Source organism: Lissotriton helveticus, chromosome 7 (assembly GCF_964261635.1).
Source record: "Lissotriton helveticus chromosome 7, aLisHel1.1, whole genome shotgun sequence".
Lineage (NCBI taxonomy): Eukaryota > Metazoa > Chordata > Amphibia > Caudata > Salamandridae > Lissotriton > Lissotriton helveticus.
In genome coordinates, this window is record NC_136068.1 from 1,307,944,194 (window position 1) to 1,307,963,712 (window position 19,519).

The 19,519-nt window shown below is 44.8% G+C and overlaps 1 long non-coding RNA gene across 5 annotated transcripts in view; it reads right to left on the reverse strand.

Annotated features, from left to right (window-relative positions):
- Positions 1-19,519, reverse strand: part of LOC144767375 (uncharacterized) — a 111,207-nt gene that overhangs the window by 2,891 nt on the left and 88,797 nt on the right. For 2 of the 5 annotated variants that reach the window (XR_013598174.1, XR_013598173.1), the window contains exons 3-4: positions 8,702-8,773; positions 326-376 (exon numbers count right to left, since the gene is read on the reverse strand). This is a non-coding gene — a long non-coding RNA (uncharacterized LOC144767375). Of the gene's footprint in view, positions 1-325; positions 377-2,358; positions 2,565-8,701; positions 8,774-19,266; positions 19,351-19,519 lie in introns of all 5 variants that reach the window. The other 3 variants (XR_013598172.1, XR_013598170.1, XR_013598171.1) reach the window with 3 other exon arrangements.

Here is a 19,519-nt window from a genome sequence, read left to right on the forward strand (position 1 = left end):
TGTAACTTTCCACTTGAATAGTCCCACAAGGCACACACTATCTAACAATGTAGAGCATTTCACCCAATATTTAAGGGTCTCATTTACAATAGCTCTATTATGCAAGGGTAAGAGCACTTACAGGTAGCTATTGACTGGTGTGAAGCAGGGCCCTCGGATTAACATTACACCCTCTGACCCACCGTGGCCTGGTCAATGACTACCAGAGGTCACCCTCGCATATGGATAATAGTTAAGTAACAACCTACCAGCCAGTATCAGTTTCTATTGCCATAGAATTTCCTGCTCAGTTCTGGCATCTTGTGGAAAGAAGCAATTTACTCACCAGTTTTCTAGCCATGTTCAATAAAGTGCACTGCATTCCTAGGGCCCACACCTAGAGAAGAGAAATGGGAATCAGTGTGTTGCTGCTTTTTAAGTTTCATCTCTTTATTAATGCCCCTCCACTGCTCTTCCCCTTTATGCCTTACAACATAAGAGCACCTGCAACCACAAGCCAGGCAACTTCTTCTAGAATGTTAGGTTTTGCTTCTCCAGTGTACCTCACATATATATTGGTAACGTGTTGCTGGCATACAAACTGCATGACTTGCAATATCTTTATGGAAGGGGGTACATTATCCCATATAATACATGGTCACATCATCACCTTCCCCAAAAACTTTAAAAATGGTTGGTAGTATACCTCTTTCATATGAAAGTGAAGGCATGTTTGCAGATATAAAAAATAAAATAGCATCTGCATCATTCATTCCTTACTTTTTATTTTAAGAGTTTTATATAGCGCTGGCTAGACCCGGAGGTATTAGAGCGCTTTACATGAGGTTCCACAAAAATGCAAGATTACATCAGTTCCAATTTACATCAGTTGCTAGATAAACAATTACAAGAGCATAGAAGACAAGATAAGTGAAGTGTAGAGGGGAAGGGGGTAAGGGTAAAGGGGTAGGAGGGAGATACGGCAGAAAGACGAAGGAAAGTCTGCCCAAAGTCCGGCTGGGTAGGTGACGGTCGAGGGGGAAGTCCCAAAACCCATCTCCTCTATAGCTATCAGGTAGCTCCACCGGGCATTGGCCAAATAGCTAGGTCTCAATGGGAAAACATTTAAAGAACATGGAGGGCAAAATAAATGGAGCGTAGAGGGGAGGGGGCAGGGAAGGTGAGAAAGGGAGAATAGGGGAAGAGATAACAAGGAGAAACGAAATGAAGTCTGTCTAAAGGCCGACTGGGTAGGTGACGACCAAGGAGGGAGTCCACGGCCCATCTCCCCTATAGTTAAACCAGGTAGCTCCATCGGGCATCAGGCAAAATAGTTCAGTCTCAATACATTGAGAGAGGAGAGAAGGAGAGACATAAATAGAGGGAGGATGCGGGAAGAGACGACAGGAGAGACAAAAGGAAGTCTGGTTAAAGACCAACTGGGTAGGTGACGTCCAAGGAGGGAATCCCCGATCTGTCTCCCCTATAGCTAAACCAGGTAGCTCCATCGGGAATCAGACAAAATAGCTAGATCTCAAATGACGAGGGAAAATTCACAGATAAACAGGGTAGGGACTAAGGGCCAGGACAGGTGAGGGCAGAGGTCAGTAGCAGGAAAGTGGAGAGGAGTAGAGCGGGGAGGGGTAGGAGGTAGGTAGTACGGTAAAAGTTCCCACTAATCTGCTTTGGATCATTCAAAAAGCAGGTCCATTCCTTCTCAGGAGCCATCTTGAGGTTAAAACGCCGGGTGAGATTTTTGCCAGTATCCTTGTGTTGCTACGACTGGGAGGACTAGGAGGGCTCATCCCATAAAGCTGAAAGGGGTCACAACCCGGGAGCTCAGGCAGTCTGCCGGTCAGCAAGCAGGGGAGGCCACCAGTGCCACATCCATAGAATGCAGGCCGGTAAGCGTGAAGATGCCAGGAAGCGCGGGAGGCCCTGTGGTCCCCTCCAACCCAGTAGAAGGCAGCCAGGTATTAACAAACTGCAATGGAGGCAACAGGGCACCCGAGCGCCGCCCCATTGCTCTCCCTGGCTTGACCCAGAGCCAAGGAGCAGGCCTTGCTGTTGGTAAGTAGGTCTGCAATGATGGTCACTGCGAGGTGGAGGAGGTGCGCAGCGACGGCCGAGAGGCGGTAAGGGACACTAGGCAGGCTATCCGTGGAGTCAGCTGAGGCGCCACACCAACCACAGTATCAAATGTTCTCCCCGGAGCAAGGACAGGGGGCGGTGCCGGGCTGAAAGATTCGAGTGCAAGAGGAAATCGCCATCACAGGCGGCACGGCTGCCATGATAGGGTTAGGCAAATGCGGCGGAGGGGAGCCCGTCCGACTTAGAGAGGAATGCCTCCGCTGCCCCCCCCCCTGGTGCTATCGGTACCTGGTACATGAGACCGCTCTTCAGCTGCGGGGTACTGTTTCCACTCCGTCCACGGGGCTTCAGGAAAGGCTCCAGTCGCCGCAATGTTCATGCCGCCATTTCTGTTCCGTTGCCGGGATGCGGGTCCTGGCTTGCAGATCTCACTGGCACGTCACTTTGAAACCCCGCGCATCTGGCTGCCGTATAATATGATCTATGCAGGGTCACTGCAGGGAAGGTAAACACCACATTAATCTTCCAAGGAGAGGGACGGCAAGGCTGGAGACGGAAGCCTTTTAATCACATCTAGGCTAGATTATGCAAATGTCCTGTTACTTGGGGCCCCTCAAAAGCTTGTAAGTAGAATAAAGGGTAATAATCCAGAATGCTGAGGCTCACCAGGTGCTGAACATTCCACAGCGCAACACAATCCGAAATAGGTTAGAAACACTCTACTGGCTACCGATCAGCCAAAGAAGAAAATTCCAAGCTCTCGTACTCATCTTTAGGGCACTGCAAACGGCAGACCCGAATTACGTTCAAAACAAGATTAAAAAGTACCAACCTTGCAGAAACTTACGTTCTACCCATCAAAGCTTTCTGTGTATCAAAAGAATATGTAAATCTAGAGCTGGAGGCTGGTTCTTCTCCTCTCTGGCTCCCAAACTTTGGAACTCTCTTCCTGACCATCTTCGGAATATGTCTTTGGAAGCTATGTTCAAAGCTATTTTAAAGACTCCTCTTTTTAAAGAAAATAGGATTTTTTTCCTTGCCTCTTTTGTTAGAAAGGAATTGCTTGTCACGTGCTTTTATTCCTGCAACTAGAGCCGGGAAGTTCCCGTTGGAGCAGCTGCTGCACTTTACAAATCCTTATTCATTCAATCTCTAGTGCAAATTTCAGTACATCAAAAAAGCTGTTAGATGTCGGTTGCAAAACGATGCTAGAAACAGTTTAATACAAGTCATTTAAAAAAGAAAAAGTTTGCAGTAGTTTGGAATGTGTAGAAACATACAGAAACGTTCTAACTTTTCTACAATTACCTAAGGAGGGTAAGAAATTAACATGTTGCCTTCAACATCTCCTTTCTACTTGTCACTAAGCGCGGAGATACTCCTCCGGGAGTTGATTCTAGCGCTATATAAACCCACAATTAAATTAAATTAAATTAAATTAAATTAAGCCTGGGGCGGCTTCTCCATTAAGGCGGAGGAGCCTTGCCTCACTAAAAAATTACCCCCAGAGATACAAAAATAAAATGGTAATAAAGTTACTTTATTACCATTTTATTTATGAAAACCCCATCCTGAGATGAGCGCCAGGACGGGCGGGGCTTTCTGATTTGTACTGCTGCGAGTCAGGCAGCAGCGTAAAGCAGTGATGGGCAGGGCACTTTAAGTTTAAAGTGTGCATGTCTTTTTGTCCAGCCGTCTTGCAACGGCCAGCCAGACATGCACATTTTAAACCTCTCTAACCCAGTTGTGTTAGACAGCTGGGAGAGACAGCATAGGGCTCCAGTGTCCCCGGGAGCACCAAAAGAAGCCACCTCCTCCAATTTTGGTGCTTCTTTCATGCTGCATGAGAGCAGCGCCAGGATTGGTTACTACAGTTTCCTGGTGCCTGCCGAAGAACTGAGCAAGGAGGAGGACGTTGCACCAGAAAGGTACATGGAATTATTTTTTGTTTGCTTATTTTTTACTTTTATTTGTGTCCCTCCCGCCCCACCACCTTCCTTACATGCTAATTGCTACTGCACTAAACTAGACAAATGAGGCAGGAAAAAGAAAAGCTATGTTTAATTTTTCTTTAAGCAACTGCTTTAATTATGCTCTGTAGCCTGACCTGAATCATGATGTCAGATCTCAACTGTAACTAGTTATCACAGTTGAGTTCTGGTGTAATTTCTTTATAATAGGCGACTGGGTGCATCACAAGTCACCTATTATTAATGAATTAGAGACTGGTTCTTATACAGGGATTGCAGATTCACATGTATGTGTATAAATAAATAAATAAATATATATATATATATATATACACATACACACACACACACACAGATGTAATATGCTTATTATTACCATTGTTGAGTGACAAGCAGTGCCATGATTCATGAGAGACTTTAAATAATACTACTTTTAACAAACCACTTTCTTTACTGCGGTGGTTTGGTGTTTTTATTACACCTTATGATTCAGTTACTTTTGTACACATAAAAAAACAGTGGTTATAAAGTTAAAACCAAAAAGCAAAAGCAGTGAATCAAAACAATTAATCACTACATGAAAACACGTGATTGACAATACATTAGACAAATTGTCATGTTTGGCTTTAAGCACCTTTAAATACAACTACAAAACACCAGAAAACCTTATATTTTATAAATGAACAAGCCCCAGTTAAGAAGCACCCCACATGAAACATGCACATGTCTATTACATAAATGTAAATACAACTCACACAAACTGCAAGGAGGACAGTTTGTAAAACTTTAACTTTCAATACTATATAACAGTGCCCTATTCACACAGAAGTAGGAATGGACAATTCTGTATGATAAGAGGCTCTCTTCATTGCCCCAAATCTTGTTAACCCTATGTGTAGATATATTGCATAAAAGGACTGCTAATAAGATGGATATCAGCTGTAGTAAAGAGCTACATACAAAAGGACTATTGTCTCACCTCTTCTGTATAATACTGACCGGTAGCAGCGGTGTCACTGATTTTTTTGGTATTTTGTAGATATGAGTAGATACAATGTAGCAACTGGTGGGTCGTTTGTCACTATCATTTTTAGATGTCTGTTTTAAATGTTTATATAAATGTCTTTTTTAAATGTATTTTAAATGCCTGTTATATGTTGGTCAATGTATTGTTGAAGTTCTGTTTTGTCTATAAAATTGCAGCCCTGACGAAGTTCCCTCTGGCGAAAAAACAGGAATGAAACACGTTGGCTGTGTGCCAGTTTTAATGATCAATTCAAATAAAAGAAGCAATTCTGGAACAAACTTCGGTTGTGCGTTTATGACTTCTCAACGAGTGCACCTTCCGCAATTTTTAGAAAAATCATATTTTTCACATGTTTGCAGTGCACAACCTAGTCCTGGTCCTGAGGAGAACCTTTAAGAAAGGATGTGTTCCGAAACGCTTTGACCTACACGGCTAGCCCTCACTCATACCTGACACAAAGATTAGTAGAGTGTACAAACATGACATTTTGCCTGTTGTGACTGTGGTATAGGACTAGCTGCTGTTGTGAAAAATTACAAACAATCTGTGCCGCCACTGCTTTTTGTACAAGTTAAGGACTGTTGTTAGTTTTGCACTTTTCTGTAATATTTTACAATTGTCTAATGTATTGTCAATCATGTGTTTTCATGTAGTGTTTAGTTGTTTTGTTTAATTGATTGTGCTTTTTGGTTTTGACTTTATATAACCACTGCTTTTTTATGTGTACAAAAGTAACTGAATCATAAGGTGTAATAAAATCACCAAACCACCGTAGTAATGAAAGTGGTTTGTTAAAAGTAGTATTATTTGAAGTCACACCTTCGAATATTGTATTGTATAAAATATTACTGAGGTCTAATCTGGGTGTGGTGAAAGGGCCCAACCCCTCTTTTTCGAGAAAAAAAAAGATTCATGAGAGGTCAAGCCTTAAGTTTGTCGTTGGTTACACCCTCACCTCTTTGAATTATAGTAATAAGCGACATAGTACAATCAGCGGATCTGCATGTATGTTTTATTACTATGCTGGTTTTTTCATGTTCAGTAGTTATTTATTTATTTATTTATACATTTGTTGAGCGCACGGCTACCCCCAACGGAGGTGTCCCTGCGCTAAAGTTATTAACAGAGTTGTTCAACCAGAACTTAGAGAACCAGAATTAAATGCTTGCAGTGAAACAAAATCCCAATAACTAGGCCTTGTTACTGTCCTTTGTTTGCACCCCTCTCAAATATGTGACCGTTTGGTCTTGTCTCTTGTCATCTTGTAAAGCGATCCGATACCCTCACGGTTATGTTCGCGCTATATAAAAACGTATAGAATAATAAATCATAAATACTGGACCACATTTATTTTTACTGGCATAAATAACATATATGCATATGTGGGTCGTGCTGTGCTGTCCTATCTGGTGTTAAACAAAATGTTACACTATCACTGAAAAAAACACAGCTAAAAAGCGAGTTAATGTTCTGGCACAAAAAAACAAAACAGCTGCAATTCACCAGTTATTAATAATAATGCGTACATGGTAAAACTCGATGTCCACCTCGTTGTTGTCTTGTTAGCTCATGTTTAGCAGATTGTTGTTTTGAGCATAGCAAACTGAGCGAGTTACGGTGTGTGCCGCGTACGTTACTAACCATGATTGATGAATTTCAGTGTTTGAATCTGAACCATAACTCAAATTTTAACCGTTTTTTCCCCATTAATTTCACAATTTGGTGAGCCCAACCCACCGAAACAAGTCAACATCCATTACGCACATCCTTCGGGGTGTTGCCAGCAGGACATACCCCATCTTGCCCCCCTCCCTGCCATGTACAGCCATCCCCATTGTGCTCAGACTTTAGCCAGGCACTGCACCCAACCCGCCACGGCCAGCCAACATCCATTATGCATGGCGTTCGGCCATGTACTGCACATGTAGCCCTTAGGGCAGGCAGCCTCGAAAACAACCAGGCCCTGCGTCCAGCCTGCTGTGTGCGGACAACCCCTACTTGGTGCCCACCCTGCTGCTGGCAATCAACCCTGCTGTACAGCTGTGTGCTGCAGCTGTTTGCAGTAGGACAGCCAGCCCTTACTGTAGCAGGCCCTGCACCCCACCTGCTGGCTGCTGCAGGTTGGTTGGTTGGTGAAAACTTTTCGTCAGCAGCATTGAGAAAGGCACATTTGTCGAAAAGCTTCCGCTGTTGATTAAAGGAATTTTAAAACCCAGTGAGTGCTCCAAACTGATTCTTTGAAGCTTAATGTCAACATATATAGCTCCTGTCCCTCGTTGGAAAGCATGCATGCAAATAAATAAACATGATACAAATACACTGCACCTCTTCCAACGTTCTATCACTCCCACGGGGCATCTCTGAGATAGCATCGCCTTTAGCTGGTGGAAAACACCGGCCTCCCTTTTACACTTTCTTTATCGATCCTCCCATGCAAGTGCATTCACTCATAATAGACCATGTTGTGTATCACAAGAGCCTACATCGGCTCACTACTGCTCACTCTTTCAGTCCCCCCCGCCCCCCAGCCCCCAATCATTCTTAAGACAGACGCTTTAGTATTAGAAGGCATTAATGTACATTCTGGCCAAAAAGAAACACACAGAGCCATATTCTACCACCTATTCGAGCCACCCTTGAAAACCCTAGACGGTCTTACATCATATCGATCTCTCTTCTCCATATAATGCTCCTCTGGAAGGGTCCATGCACCTGGCAGGGGTGCACAAGAGGCTGTCCTCTGGCCAGCGCTTCCTTTTTCAGCCATTTTCTGTGTTGAAACTCCTCAACCCTGCTTGTAATTTCGTTGGGGTGCAGTCAGATAAGTGGCAGCTGGGATCCGTTCTGCTCAACCTCTGGACTCAATACCACTGTAACAAACAACCCTGTGTCCTGGGAAACCAGACAGTCCACAGAGAAGAGGATCTGCAGTGAAACCAGATCCACACCAACGCGTTTCTACGATGATAGAAGCTATCAAGTTGTGTACTCAGGTTGCAGGTTGCACTGGTGAGGCGAATGTATCTTCTACGGAAGCACAGTGTGCAGAATTATTTAATGCAAAAGGAACAATTGATGGACAGAATGCAGAGCAATGTCATACATTCACCCCAGTACAGAGATCTGGGCCTAAATCCATTGTTTTTTTACTCACCATGCCATTTCAGTTTGGATACAGCCATATGCAAATCAGTCCTTGCGTACACTTTCTTCGCCCTTAGTTGGCAGGGCATGCCCAGACGTGGGTCACTTGCTCACTTTGCCACTGGATTCAAGCTATCCTGGCTGATGAAGGGTGTTACCCAGAAACCAGTCTCAGGATGCTTGTTTGCGGACCAGGGAATACATGGCTTGGCAGTTCGGGCTAGACTGTTCCCATGAGGCACAAGGTCAAGACTGATTTGCATATAGCTGTGTCTCAACTGGGTTGGTGAAGTGAGCTAAAGATTGATGATGGATTCAACCCAGATCTGTGACTGGGGTGAGTGTCTGAAAAGTTTCAGAGCTCCGTCCATCATTTCCTTGTGTTCAAATTATTTAATGCACCAACACTGTTAACCCCAGCAATAGTACTGGCTCATCCCAACAGCCTTACAGACCTGTGCAATATGAAAACACTTTATCATCATCATACCTGCTTTTAGCTTCTAGCTCCATCTGCATGGGGGTGGCCATCTGCACTTGGGTGAGTCACTGTCTCGATTCTCTGAGTACAAGAAAGTAATACAAATATGAGTTAACCATGTATTCTGCACACTCAGACCTGAGACACCCTACAGAGATCACCTAAAAACTGGTCAGTTCCCCAGCCCTGACTTTCTGGACAGACTCTGATCATTCCCTCTGGCCATCAATCCAACCCCACCCTCCGAGTGTCTGCAGTTCAGCCATGATTGCAATCTATGACCCGGACACAGACGACCAAGGCTACCCCTCTCCCAAACTTCCCTTCTGACCCTACATCATACTACTTGCGCCTTTACATCAGCCCGACCCTAATGTTTCACTTTATCTCTGTTGAAATGTAAATGTTATGCATTCATTTTGCTAGTACAGTGCTCTGTCTAAAGTTAGCATTTTCTGCACCATTTTAATTTGAGCCGCCAGTTTGAACTATGATCAAAACTAATATCTGTCTCACTTTGTCTGCCTCAGCAGAAAGAAGCTGTGATATTTTTTCTTCCTGTATTCCTCTAAGCGTGAGCTTTGCTGTGCTAATGAATAGACTGTTTTTGTCATCACATACCTTTCTCGCTAGATAGGCCTGCTCCCACCCTTACAGCGGAGATAACATGTACCTGGTCCTGGGATTGCAACTCATCCTTCTGTATCCCCATTGCTCACTAGCTATCAACAAAAAATTTCCAGTCTGGGCTTGTCTTTAGTGGTCCTGAAAATATACCTTATAAGTTGTCCTGTTGGTAGAAGTCAGTCCCTCTGCGGCACTCTAAGGAAGCTGGTCAGACAGGACTCCACTTGAGTGTTCTTTCAATAAATATCTTTGGTTTACATTCCCTGCTGTCTGACTGACTCTTCATTTGTGTGGAAGGCTGAGAGGTGGTCGCGAGTGACCCGGGTGACCCTAATCAGGTCACTACCTTCAGTTGGTGCCCGAACAGAGACTCCAACGGGGGGCCCATCCTGGGTGAGGAGGGCAGGGCCAGTGACTGTTGACGGGTCAGACAGGCGGACCGTCTCGTCTGGTGCCTCGTCCAGTGGTCATCCCGACTGGGGTCCTGAACGGTGAAACCCTTGGATCTGACTGTTTGGTCCGAAGATTCGGCAGTGGAGAATAAATTTGTTTGACCTGTGTGCACCAGGTGAGTTTGCTTTGGTTCTTTGTAGATATTGCGCCATTTTGATTAGTATTTGACACGGTCTGAGGAGCGTCTTTGGACAAGCGCTTGAATTTGTTTGAGTTCTTTATGAAAATGGTACCACTTTGACTTGTATTTGATGAGGTCTGAGTATCAATTTTGGGTAAAGATATTTGCAAAAATCCGCTCAGCATAAATAGTGAAAATTAATAGTGAATTTGTTTTCTTTTGAAAAATGCCGAGCCTTGGCAAAGTGTTTTGTTTGGGCTGTAGTTGTTGTTCTGCTGTTGCTTGATTGGAAGAAAGTCAGCCAGCGCCTATGGAAGGCACCCCAAATTTCGACATGTATGTAAAACATGGCCTTGGCCCTATTATGTTTAGTACGTTATGGCACAAATATATGAGGGACAATGCCGAGTTGCAGTGACTGTTGACGGGCACTTTTGATGAACAGAAAATGTATTTTCTACAGGATAAATTGTTTGCGAAAAGGAGTAGGCAGTCGATGTTTGATTCTCTTAGAACTTGGCAAAAAGAAAGTAAACAGAGACAAATGAAAGCAGAGAAAGAGGCCCAGAAGGGGAGAACGCAGACATTGACTCAGAAAGCCATAGTGCATGATAGAGAGAAAATTGAAAAGGGAATAGAGTGTGCCGATAGGAAGTTTAGATTGCAATGTGAAAAGTCTTATGTTGCCCGAGAAGGGAATGATACTTTTGTGGAGGAATTGTTGGATGCTCGACCCCCGCCTCCGTATGCCCCGCAGAGGGTATACCCTATACTTTCCCTGCAGCTCCAGCTATCTGGTTTGTCTGTCTCTGTCTCTGCTACTGTTGCTTCATCTGCCTTGGCCACTGCACCTCCTGTCCTGTCTTTGTCATCGCCGTCTGTGGCAACTACGACTGTTAACACTTCGGCAACGCCCGTTGCTTCGGTATCCCTTTCACCAGCTTTTGCGCCCACGACCCAGCCAGCAGCAACGTTATTGCCCAGGACCTCTGTTATCACTCCCACTGTTTTCCCCTATACCCCGATGTTGCAGAATCTTGAGACATCAGTACCCTGAAGATAAGGACTAGACGAAATTCAAGGACCGGTTAGGGTGGACATTGATACAATCTGATGTGGGGAAACCTGAGAAAAAGGTGGTGGCTAGTCAACCAGTGGGCTCGTTACCACATTTACAGTGTGGAAGATGTGTGGAGTGTAATGAAAGATTATGAACCTTTTGTGCAGCAGCATGCCCTTAAGCACATGTCGGCTACTTTGATTGGGCTGTGGGAACAGTGTTTCAATGATGTAGCGGTCCAAATTATTTACGATATTGGGGATGATGTATATGCTTCTGGTATGGCTCCTGGAGAGGTTTTTATTAATGTCACGACACTGGTTGCTTATTGTAATAGGCTGCTTAAAAGAGCCTGAAGATGGTATCCCAGTTTCCGATGAGGGAAGTGCATCCCATATATAACCCCAAAATACCTGAGCTGCGGGATCAGCATGATAATGTTACTAGATCACCGGCGGCGGCCCGGTTTCAAGAGCAATGGGTTTATATTCCATGGAAAAGGAGTGAGGTTTTGACCCTCAAGACTCAGCTACCTGACCCTAGAAAAAAATCCTACTGCATGTTATAAAGAATTGACTGAGGCTTCTTCATCGACAGTGATGACGCTTGCAGATATTGAAATGTTCTTTGGTTTACTGGTGACCGTTGATATCTGGAGGCAGCTACACACACAGGACTATGTTGTGAAATCTGGTGGTACCTGGGATCAGATTAAAGCATGGGACCAAGAGAGGAAGCCTGGTTAGAACCTTAAGGCCGAGATACTAGCTTTGCCTGGTGGAACTATTACGTATATGCACTCTCTCATTCAACCGAGAAGGGTAGATTGGGACACGTTAACAGCATGTCTTCAGAAGAAAGATGACAGTGTGTCTGAAATTTTCACTCGGTTTGAAGGGGGGGTTTGTGATTTCAGAGGACAGGATTTGTCGGTGGAGGGAGGTGTTCAATTGTTTGTCAATAGATTTGTTACAAATTTTCTTCCTGAGATTGCGACTAGGTTACAGGCTTCGGAGAGTACCTGGACTACTTCTTCCCCTTCTATGATATTGAGTATGGGGCAGTATTATGAGCACAGTGAGAACAAGGAGAAGGAGAAGGTAGAGAAAAAGCATAAGGAATTGAAGATAAAGATGTTGTTGCAGCAGGCCTCTAGGAGAAATGGTAGAGGACGAGGTGGTTCGGACCGACAGCTCCTGTGGACCAGCCAGAATGCTATGCCTGTAGGGCCAAATCAGTGGGCGTGTTGTAAAGAGGAGGGACATTGGCGTAGTGAATGTCTGGTGTAGCTGGAGAAAGTTGCGGCCCCTGGAGGACGAGGTTTTCATGGACGGGGTTGTGGAGCTAGTGGGCAGGACATAGCTCAGCATGCCAAAGCCGTACAGGATTGTCCGGGTAGTAACTACTTTGACGACACAAAGGGTGGTCAATATTATCATGATGATTATGACATGGACGAGGTGACAGGGATGTCTCACAGCTAGGGCAGCCAGGGACAGGGTGAGGGACCAGTTCAGATACCTGTAGATCAGCATGGTCCTTACGTTACTGCAGATTGGCATGGCTAAGCATAGGAATTTTGGGTGGATACAGGTGCTATGAAAAGCTCTATTTCCGGTTCATTGGTCCCTGGGGCAGCTCTGTCTGGCCAGAATAACGTTTCAGTAGGATTTTCTGGTGTACCGGTTGTAAGCCCCATTTCCAAACCTCTTACACTGACTATAAGTCCTTTTACTGTGGATTTGCCATTTTTGTTTACATCTAATTGTGGAGAAAATTTGATGGGCTTAGATTCATTTAAAAAGTTGCATGCTACCATTTATTGTTCCCCGGAAAGTATTTACATGACAATGGGCCTGAATGTAGTCAGCTCCATGCAGTGTCTGTCCACAGATGCACCCCTCCCTGCTGAATTCAAGGATGTGCCACCCACATTGTGGGCCACGGGTGACACGGACGTAGGACTATTGCAGATACCCCCGGTTTCTATCAAAGTTAAAGAGAATGCCATTTTGCCTCATATTCCTCAGTATAAAATACCGCAAACAGGGGAGCGAGCTTTATTGCATATTATACAAGATTTGATTCTGTCAGGGGTTGTCAAAGAGACAAGTGCAAATGTGTGTAATAGCCCCATTCGTCCTATTCTTGAGAGGGCCCCTTCAGGTTCCTCTGATGATCATCCAGATGTTTATCGTTTTTTGATTGACCTGCGCAAAATTAATAAAATAGTAGTTCCTCAGTTCCCGTTGGTCCCTGACATTACTGCCCTTTTGACAATCATTGGTACTACTGCTAAATAATTCTTCTCTGTCATTGATCTAAAAAATGCATTCTTTAGTATCCCGAATGATCCAGAAAGCAGTTACTTGTTCGGTTTTACACTAGCTGGCAGAAGCTTTAGATTCTGTCGCACTCCTCAGGGCTATACTGAGAGTCCTAGTATATATAGCCAAGCTTTAAAAGCCCAATTGGATTCCCTCACGCTTCCCTCAGGTATTGCATTGCTTCAGTATGTAGATGACCTTCTCGTTGCTTTTGACACTGAACAGGGCTGTAAAGACAGTACGGTTAAATTGTTGCTGCATCTGGTACAGCATGGACATAAAGTGTTTCTTTCCAAATTTCAATATTTTCGACAGCAGGTCACCTATTTAGGTTACCTACTGTCGAAAGAGGGTAGGAGATTGACTCCTGAGCACATCGGTACCATTGTTAAAATGCCTATCCCTCAAGCTCAAAAGGATGTACATGCTTTTATTGGCATTATTTCCTATTGTCGACACTGGATCCCTAACTATTCGTTACTAACATAGCCTTTGCTAGGATCAACCACTAAAGATGTGCGTAAACCCTTGCCTTGGACGCCTGAATGTCAGCAGTCTCTTGAGCAATTAAAATTCACGCTTTGGTCTGCGTCTGTTCTTGGTACTCCTGACTACGCAAAACGGTTTGTGCTGTACGTACACGAGTCGGCTGGTTGTGCGCTTTCTGTTTTAACACAGGCCTTTGGAGGTAAGCAACGGCTGTGTGCTTATTTTTCTGCACATCTTGACCTTGTCATAAGAACCCTCCCAAGCTGTTCAAGAGTGGTTGCGGCTGTGGCATCTCGATAAGATAATCGGCTGGGCTCGTACTTGATACTGACCTCACAGTCATGGTGCCCCATGCAGTGGATATCCTTTATAATAAGACTAAGACACTGCACTTCACCAGTGCGCATCTGATTGGTTATGAGCGAACTCTCTTTGCACCACATGTCACTATCAAAAGATGTGCCACTCTTAACCCAGCCACATTGCAACCCCTCCCTTCCGAAAGTGAGGAAATTAGCATACATGATTGTATCTTCCAGACAGAGGAGGCGACGAAAGGACGTGTGGACCTGACTAATGTTCCCTTATCTGATCCCCAAGGGAAACTATATGTCGATGGCTCTGTTTCAAGTTACAAGATGGCACTACAACAGTTGCATATGCAATCACGACACTGCACACGATAGTTGAGCCTTCACGAGTTCCCTATCAGTCAGCCCAAACTGCAGAGCTCATTGCCCTTATTTGAGCCAGTGAGTTGAGTGAGGGACTGGTTGTCAACATATATACTGACAGTCAGTACTCTTTCGGAGTCGCTCATAATTTTGGACGGCTCTGGGCAGAGAGAGGGTTTCTCACTTCTCAATCGAGGAGGATCCAGCACATCCCCCTTGTACATAGGCTCTTGTCGGCTTTGACACTGCCCAAGAGATTAGCTATAATAAATTGTAGCACACACAGGAAAATTACTGATGATGTCAGTCAGGAGAACGCCTTTACAGACCAGTCAGCTAAGGAGACAGCCCGAACGAACCCGAAAAGGATGTTTGAGCAGGTCCCGCTAGGTGGGTGCCCGAGGTCACCATGTGTGTGGATACGCTGGAAAATGTCAAGGAGATACAGAGTGAGGCAACTATTGAGGAATTAGCGATATGGCAAGAAAGCTCAGTACGTTTGGATGAGGGAGGGTGTTGGACTGATAAGTCAAGGAAACAGAGATAGATGTTACCAGATGCATATGTCCTCCACGTAGTCACCATGGTGCACAGGCCAGCTCATTTTAGTGCTAATGGTATTTGCAAGTTGTTAGACCCTCTATGGCTAAAAGATAACATCCCAAAGACAGTTGCTCATTTGGGTAAATATTGTATGGTGTGGATGATGCACACTCCAGGATGGGTACCCCTACCCCACCAGGAAATTTTACACCTCCCACCTTCCCTTTTGGGGTCCCCCAGCTCGAATATATAGAAATTGACTGAGTCCACAATCTGAAGTGTGTGTTAGTGGTTGTCTGTGCATTCAGTAAATGGGTTGAGGCTTACTCCACTAAAGAGAATACAGCCATGGCAACTGCAAAAGTACTCCTGAAGGAGTTCTTTCCTAGTTTTGGCTTGCCCCGTTTGATTTGGAGTGATAACGGAAGTCAATTCAAAGCAAAAGTTATCCAGTTAGTCTGTGAGGGACTGCATATCAGACAAAAGTTTCATGATGCGAATTACACCCAGTCTGCTGGTTTGGTTGAGAAGTACAAGGGTACTCTCAAACTGAAATTAGCAAAGATTCAGGATAGCACAGGGTTGCAGTGGCCAGGTGCTTTACCATTAGACCTTTTATCCACAAGAACGACCGCCCATTCTATAACAGGACTGTCACCCTATGAGGTTGTGTTTGAGCGCCGGCAAATGTTTGGGCATCCCACGACCTCGTCGGTTCTCGGAAATTGAATATCCTCTGTTGGTGGACTATTTGTATGAGTTAACTAAAAGTCTGCGATCTATTGACCAACAGATCCAGGACAGCCTCCCACCAGTACCCGAGGGGCCAGGCCATGACATTCGGCCTGGGGACTATGTGTTATTCTGAAACTTTCAGAGAAAGAAGAGTCTGGAGCCGAGGTAGATGGAGCCGGTCAAGGTGCTCCTTGCCACACGCACTGCCATCAAGATCACCGGCCAAAAGAACTGGATTGCCGCAGAGTACCTCTCCCCTTGCTCTACTATTAGTGAGTCAATGACGGGATCAGGGACTCAGAGTGGGAACAAGTCCCACGTTTTGTCCCTTATTCAGATGCCAGGCTTACGTGGACCCAAACAGAGGCTGAGAATGATGAGGCACTGACTGAAGCAGTACCCCCGGAGACTAAGGCAATTCCAGACCCTCCTCTACTGGCACCGCTGTGTCTGAACTGCTCATTACTGACCCCTCTGTGCCTGGAGTAGCTAGGCACAATTTGCGCCCTCGACGGAGGAAGGTTGCACCAAAGGAGAAGTCAGATTAGTAAGGATGGACTGCGCCAGTCTAATCTACTGTTGTACCTTGCCTATGGTACCAACAGTAGATTAGGGAAAGGTGAAATTGGTGCATTGTTCGGACATTGGACAGGATCGATTAAACGTGCTTCCCCAGAGGCAGGTATGGTATCCTGGACAACGTGGGATTTCTTAAAGAGCTATCGAACCGCTCCACCACCGGTGCTCAAAAGCACCAACATCGATAAACAGTAGGAGTCTGCCAGTGAGGCTCTAACGAATACTGCAAACTTTTGTGTTTTGCTATTAGTCTTATTGCATTTCTTTTCTCTGGTTATACAGTGTATCCGTTTGCTTGGCCCGTTACTGAGGAGGAACAGCCCTTTGCACCTCCGCGCCCAGAGCGGCGTTGGTTCACAAAACGTAAAATAGTTTTTGCATCCATAGTTGCCATTGCAATGATATGTGTGTTGGGGATATCTTGGTTTTTGGAAGAAAAGTATCCTGCACGTTCTTTGATTGGGACAGCGCCCGTCCCCCCTGAACACATGTTTGTTACTTTGGCCCCTCACAAAGGAGAACATTGAAATACTTACACAGACAATGTAGTTTTACAAATGTTGCATCAGGCCCATGATACTTCCAATGCTACTAGTTGTTGGATCTGTGGGTTACTCCCCTCAGTTACACATAAGAGTGGTGTTTTGTTGTCGATGCCATTATCCTATCTAGGAAGTTGCGAGGGGTGGTTCACATTGTTTACTATGTTGCATTATCATTTTCATTCCTCTGCTATGTATATGACATTTGCTGACTCCCGCACTGCGTTAGAATATATAAGTTTCCATCAAGGGTATACTTCCCCGAGGCTAGGACAACAAGGGACCCCTGGTACATTGTCCCCAATAGCTTACATGAATGTGAGCAGTTAAAGAATGTAACGTGGCTTCAAAATGAAATGTTAGATTTCCAAGGGTTCAATGCTACTGAATATTTCAGATCTTTCCAGACACGCAATATTACTAAGGATAAAGTGATGCCAGTATCAGTAGTCAACTTAAGAGCTGGTTTCTGTTTTCGGGGAATAGGGAAGGTGAAAGTGGGAGAGAGTAATTGCAATTCCACATATATGTTGTGTACGATTAGTAGCCCGACTTTGCTCCCACCATCTAATGTCTATTTTGTTTGTGGATACCAAGCTTATGTTTGGCTTCCTAGGGGCTGGTCAGGTATATGTTATCTCTCTATTCTTCTTCCCCCAGTGCATACAGCACTGTCCAATTATCATAAGGACGATTGATTGCAGTGTAAGAGTGCATAGGTGCCCGCAGTTAGAAGGGTTATTAATACAGAACACATAGATCAAACAGATACTACTTTGCACAGTTCACAGACGCCAAGAAAGGTATTGTTCCCCTATGGGACCCCATGTCCAACAGCCTTAATATTCATCGGCTCACAAGAGATGTAGAAGGATTCATTAATACGACTGCAGGGATTCTGATGGATACCACAGCTGCGCTCCAAGCTACAAGGCTTGTTGCTTTACAAAACCGGATGGTGTTAGATGTCATCCTTGCTGACCGGGGAGGGGCCTGTCGCATCATTGGCAGTGGCTGTTGTGTATACATCCCAGACCACGCCCCCAATATTTGTGTTGCCATACAGAAGTTACATAGGCCTTCATCCGATATACACCAAGAGAATGGTACCTGGACACTCTCTGGGTGGTTCTGGGGCATATTCACATCCTGGGGTTGGAAGATCCTTGCTTTTCTAACGATAGTCACTGGCATTTTCCTCACTTGTTGCCTCTGTGTCCAATGTCTCCCAGCCTGTTGCTCTTATTGTATCACACTGTTCACCCCAAAGCAGAAGGCGCCCATCCATGATACTAATGCTGTGCTTATGACTCAGAAAGAGATAGATAGCTCCATGCAGATAGAAGAGGGTATATTTGAAGACTCCTCTTCCTATGATACTGAATACATGGAATGCTCTGAACTTTGAAGTTTATTTGTTATGTACACGCTATGCTGCACTCTATATTCTCTCACCTTAAACTTGTTAGCTCCTGCTAAAATGAGGCTCTGTTGAAATGTAAATGTCATGCATTCATTCTGCTAGTACATTGCTCTGTGTAAAGTTAGCATTTGCGGCACCATTTTAATTTGATCCGCCTTTTTGAGCCATGATCGAAACTAATTTCTGTCTCACTTTATCTGCCTCAGCAGAAAGCAGCTGCAATATTTTTTCTTCCTGTATTCCTCCTAGGTTGAGCTTTGCTGTGCTAATGAATAGCCTGTTTTTGTCATCGCGTACCTTTCTCGCTAGATAGGCCTGCTCCCACCCTTACAGCGGAGGGTGCAGGCCGAGTAACCTTGGCCCTGAGATAACATCTACCCGGTCCTGGCATTGCAACTCATCCTTCAGTATCCCCATTGTTCACTAGCTACCAACTGGAAATTTCCAGTCTGGGCGTGTCTTTAGTGATCCTGAAAATGTACATTATACGTTGTCCTGGTGGTAGAAGTCAGTCCCTCTGCAGCAATCTAAGGAGGCTGGTCAGACTGGACTCCACTCAAGTGTACTTTCAATAAATATCCTTGGTTTGTATTCTCTGCTGTCTGACCGACTCTTCATTTGTGTGGAAGGCTGAGAGGTAGTCGTGAGTGACCCGGGTGACCATAATCAGGTCATTTCCTTCATCTCCTGTCTCTGAAACTGATTCTGCCTACAGACTTTGACCTACTTTGCACCCTTGAGGTTCAATCCACCACAGGCACCGCCCACACATCTTGGCTTTCCTCCTTGGCCTGTGTGCTACTCTTTACCATCAGACCGACTGTCTAAACAGCAGTCATCGGCCTTATCTTTCTGAGCCCCCGATCCAGCTTCCTGCTACCCATGAATCTGTGAATTTAACTATAGACAATCCCTATGATTCTAGTCTGACCCACACTAACTCTTCGAGAAGTCCCAGCATTTAATTTATCCCTTCAGCCGTGACACATCACTTCACGTACCCTTTGTCCCTTGCCCCCCACGTTTACTTCCACCGTCCATTTTCTTCTCATTTTGTCTCCCTCTGCCTCCAGAACCTGCAACAGCTATAAAGAGGTCGAAAGGCAACATAGTGGTGCAATAAAATAAATAAATACACATAACACTTGCAACACTTCTTGAGTATACTTATAGAAGGAATGTGCTTGAAAATGACCTAAATACTCTGTAAAGAGCCCTAATTCTGAGGCGATTGCTATGGTAAATTATAGAAAT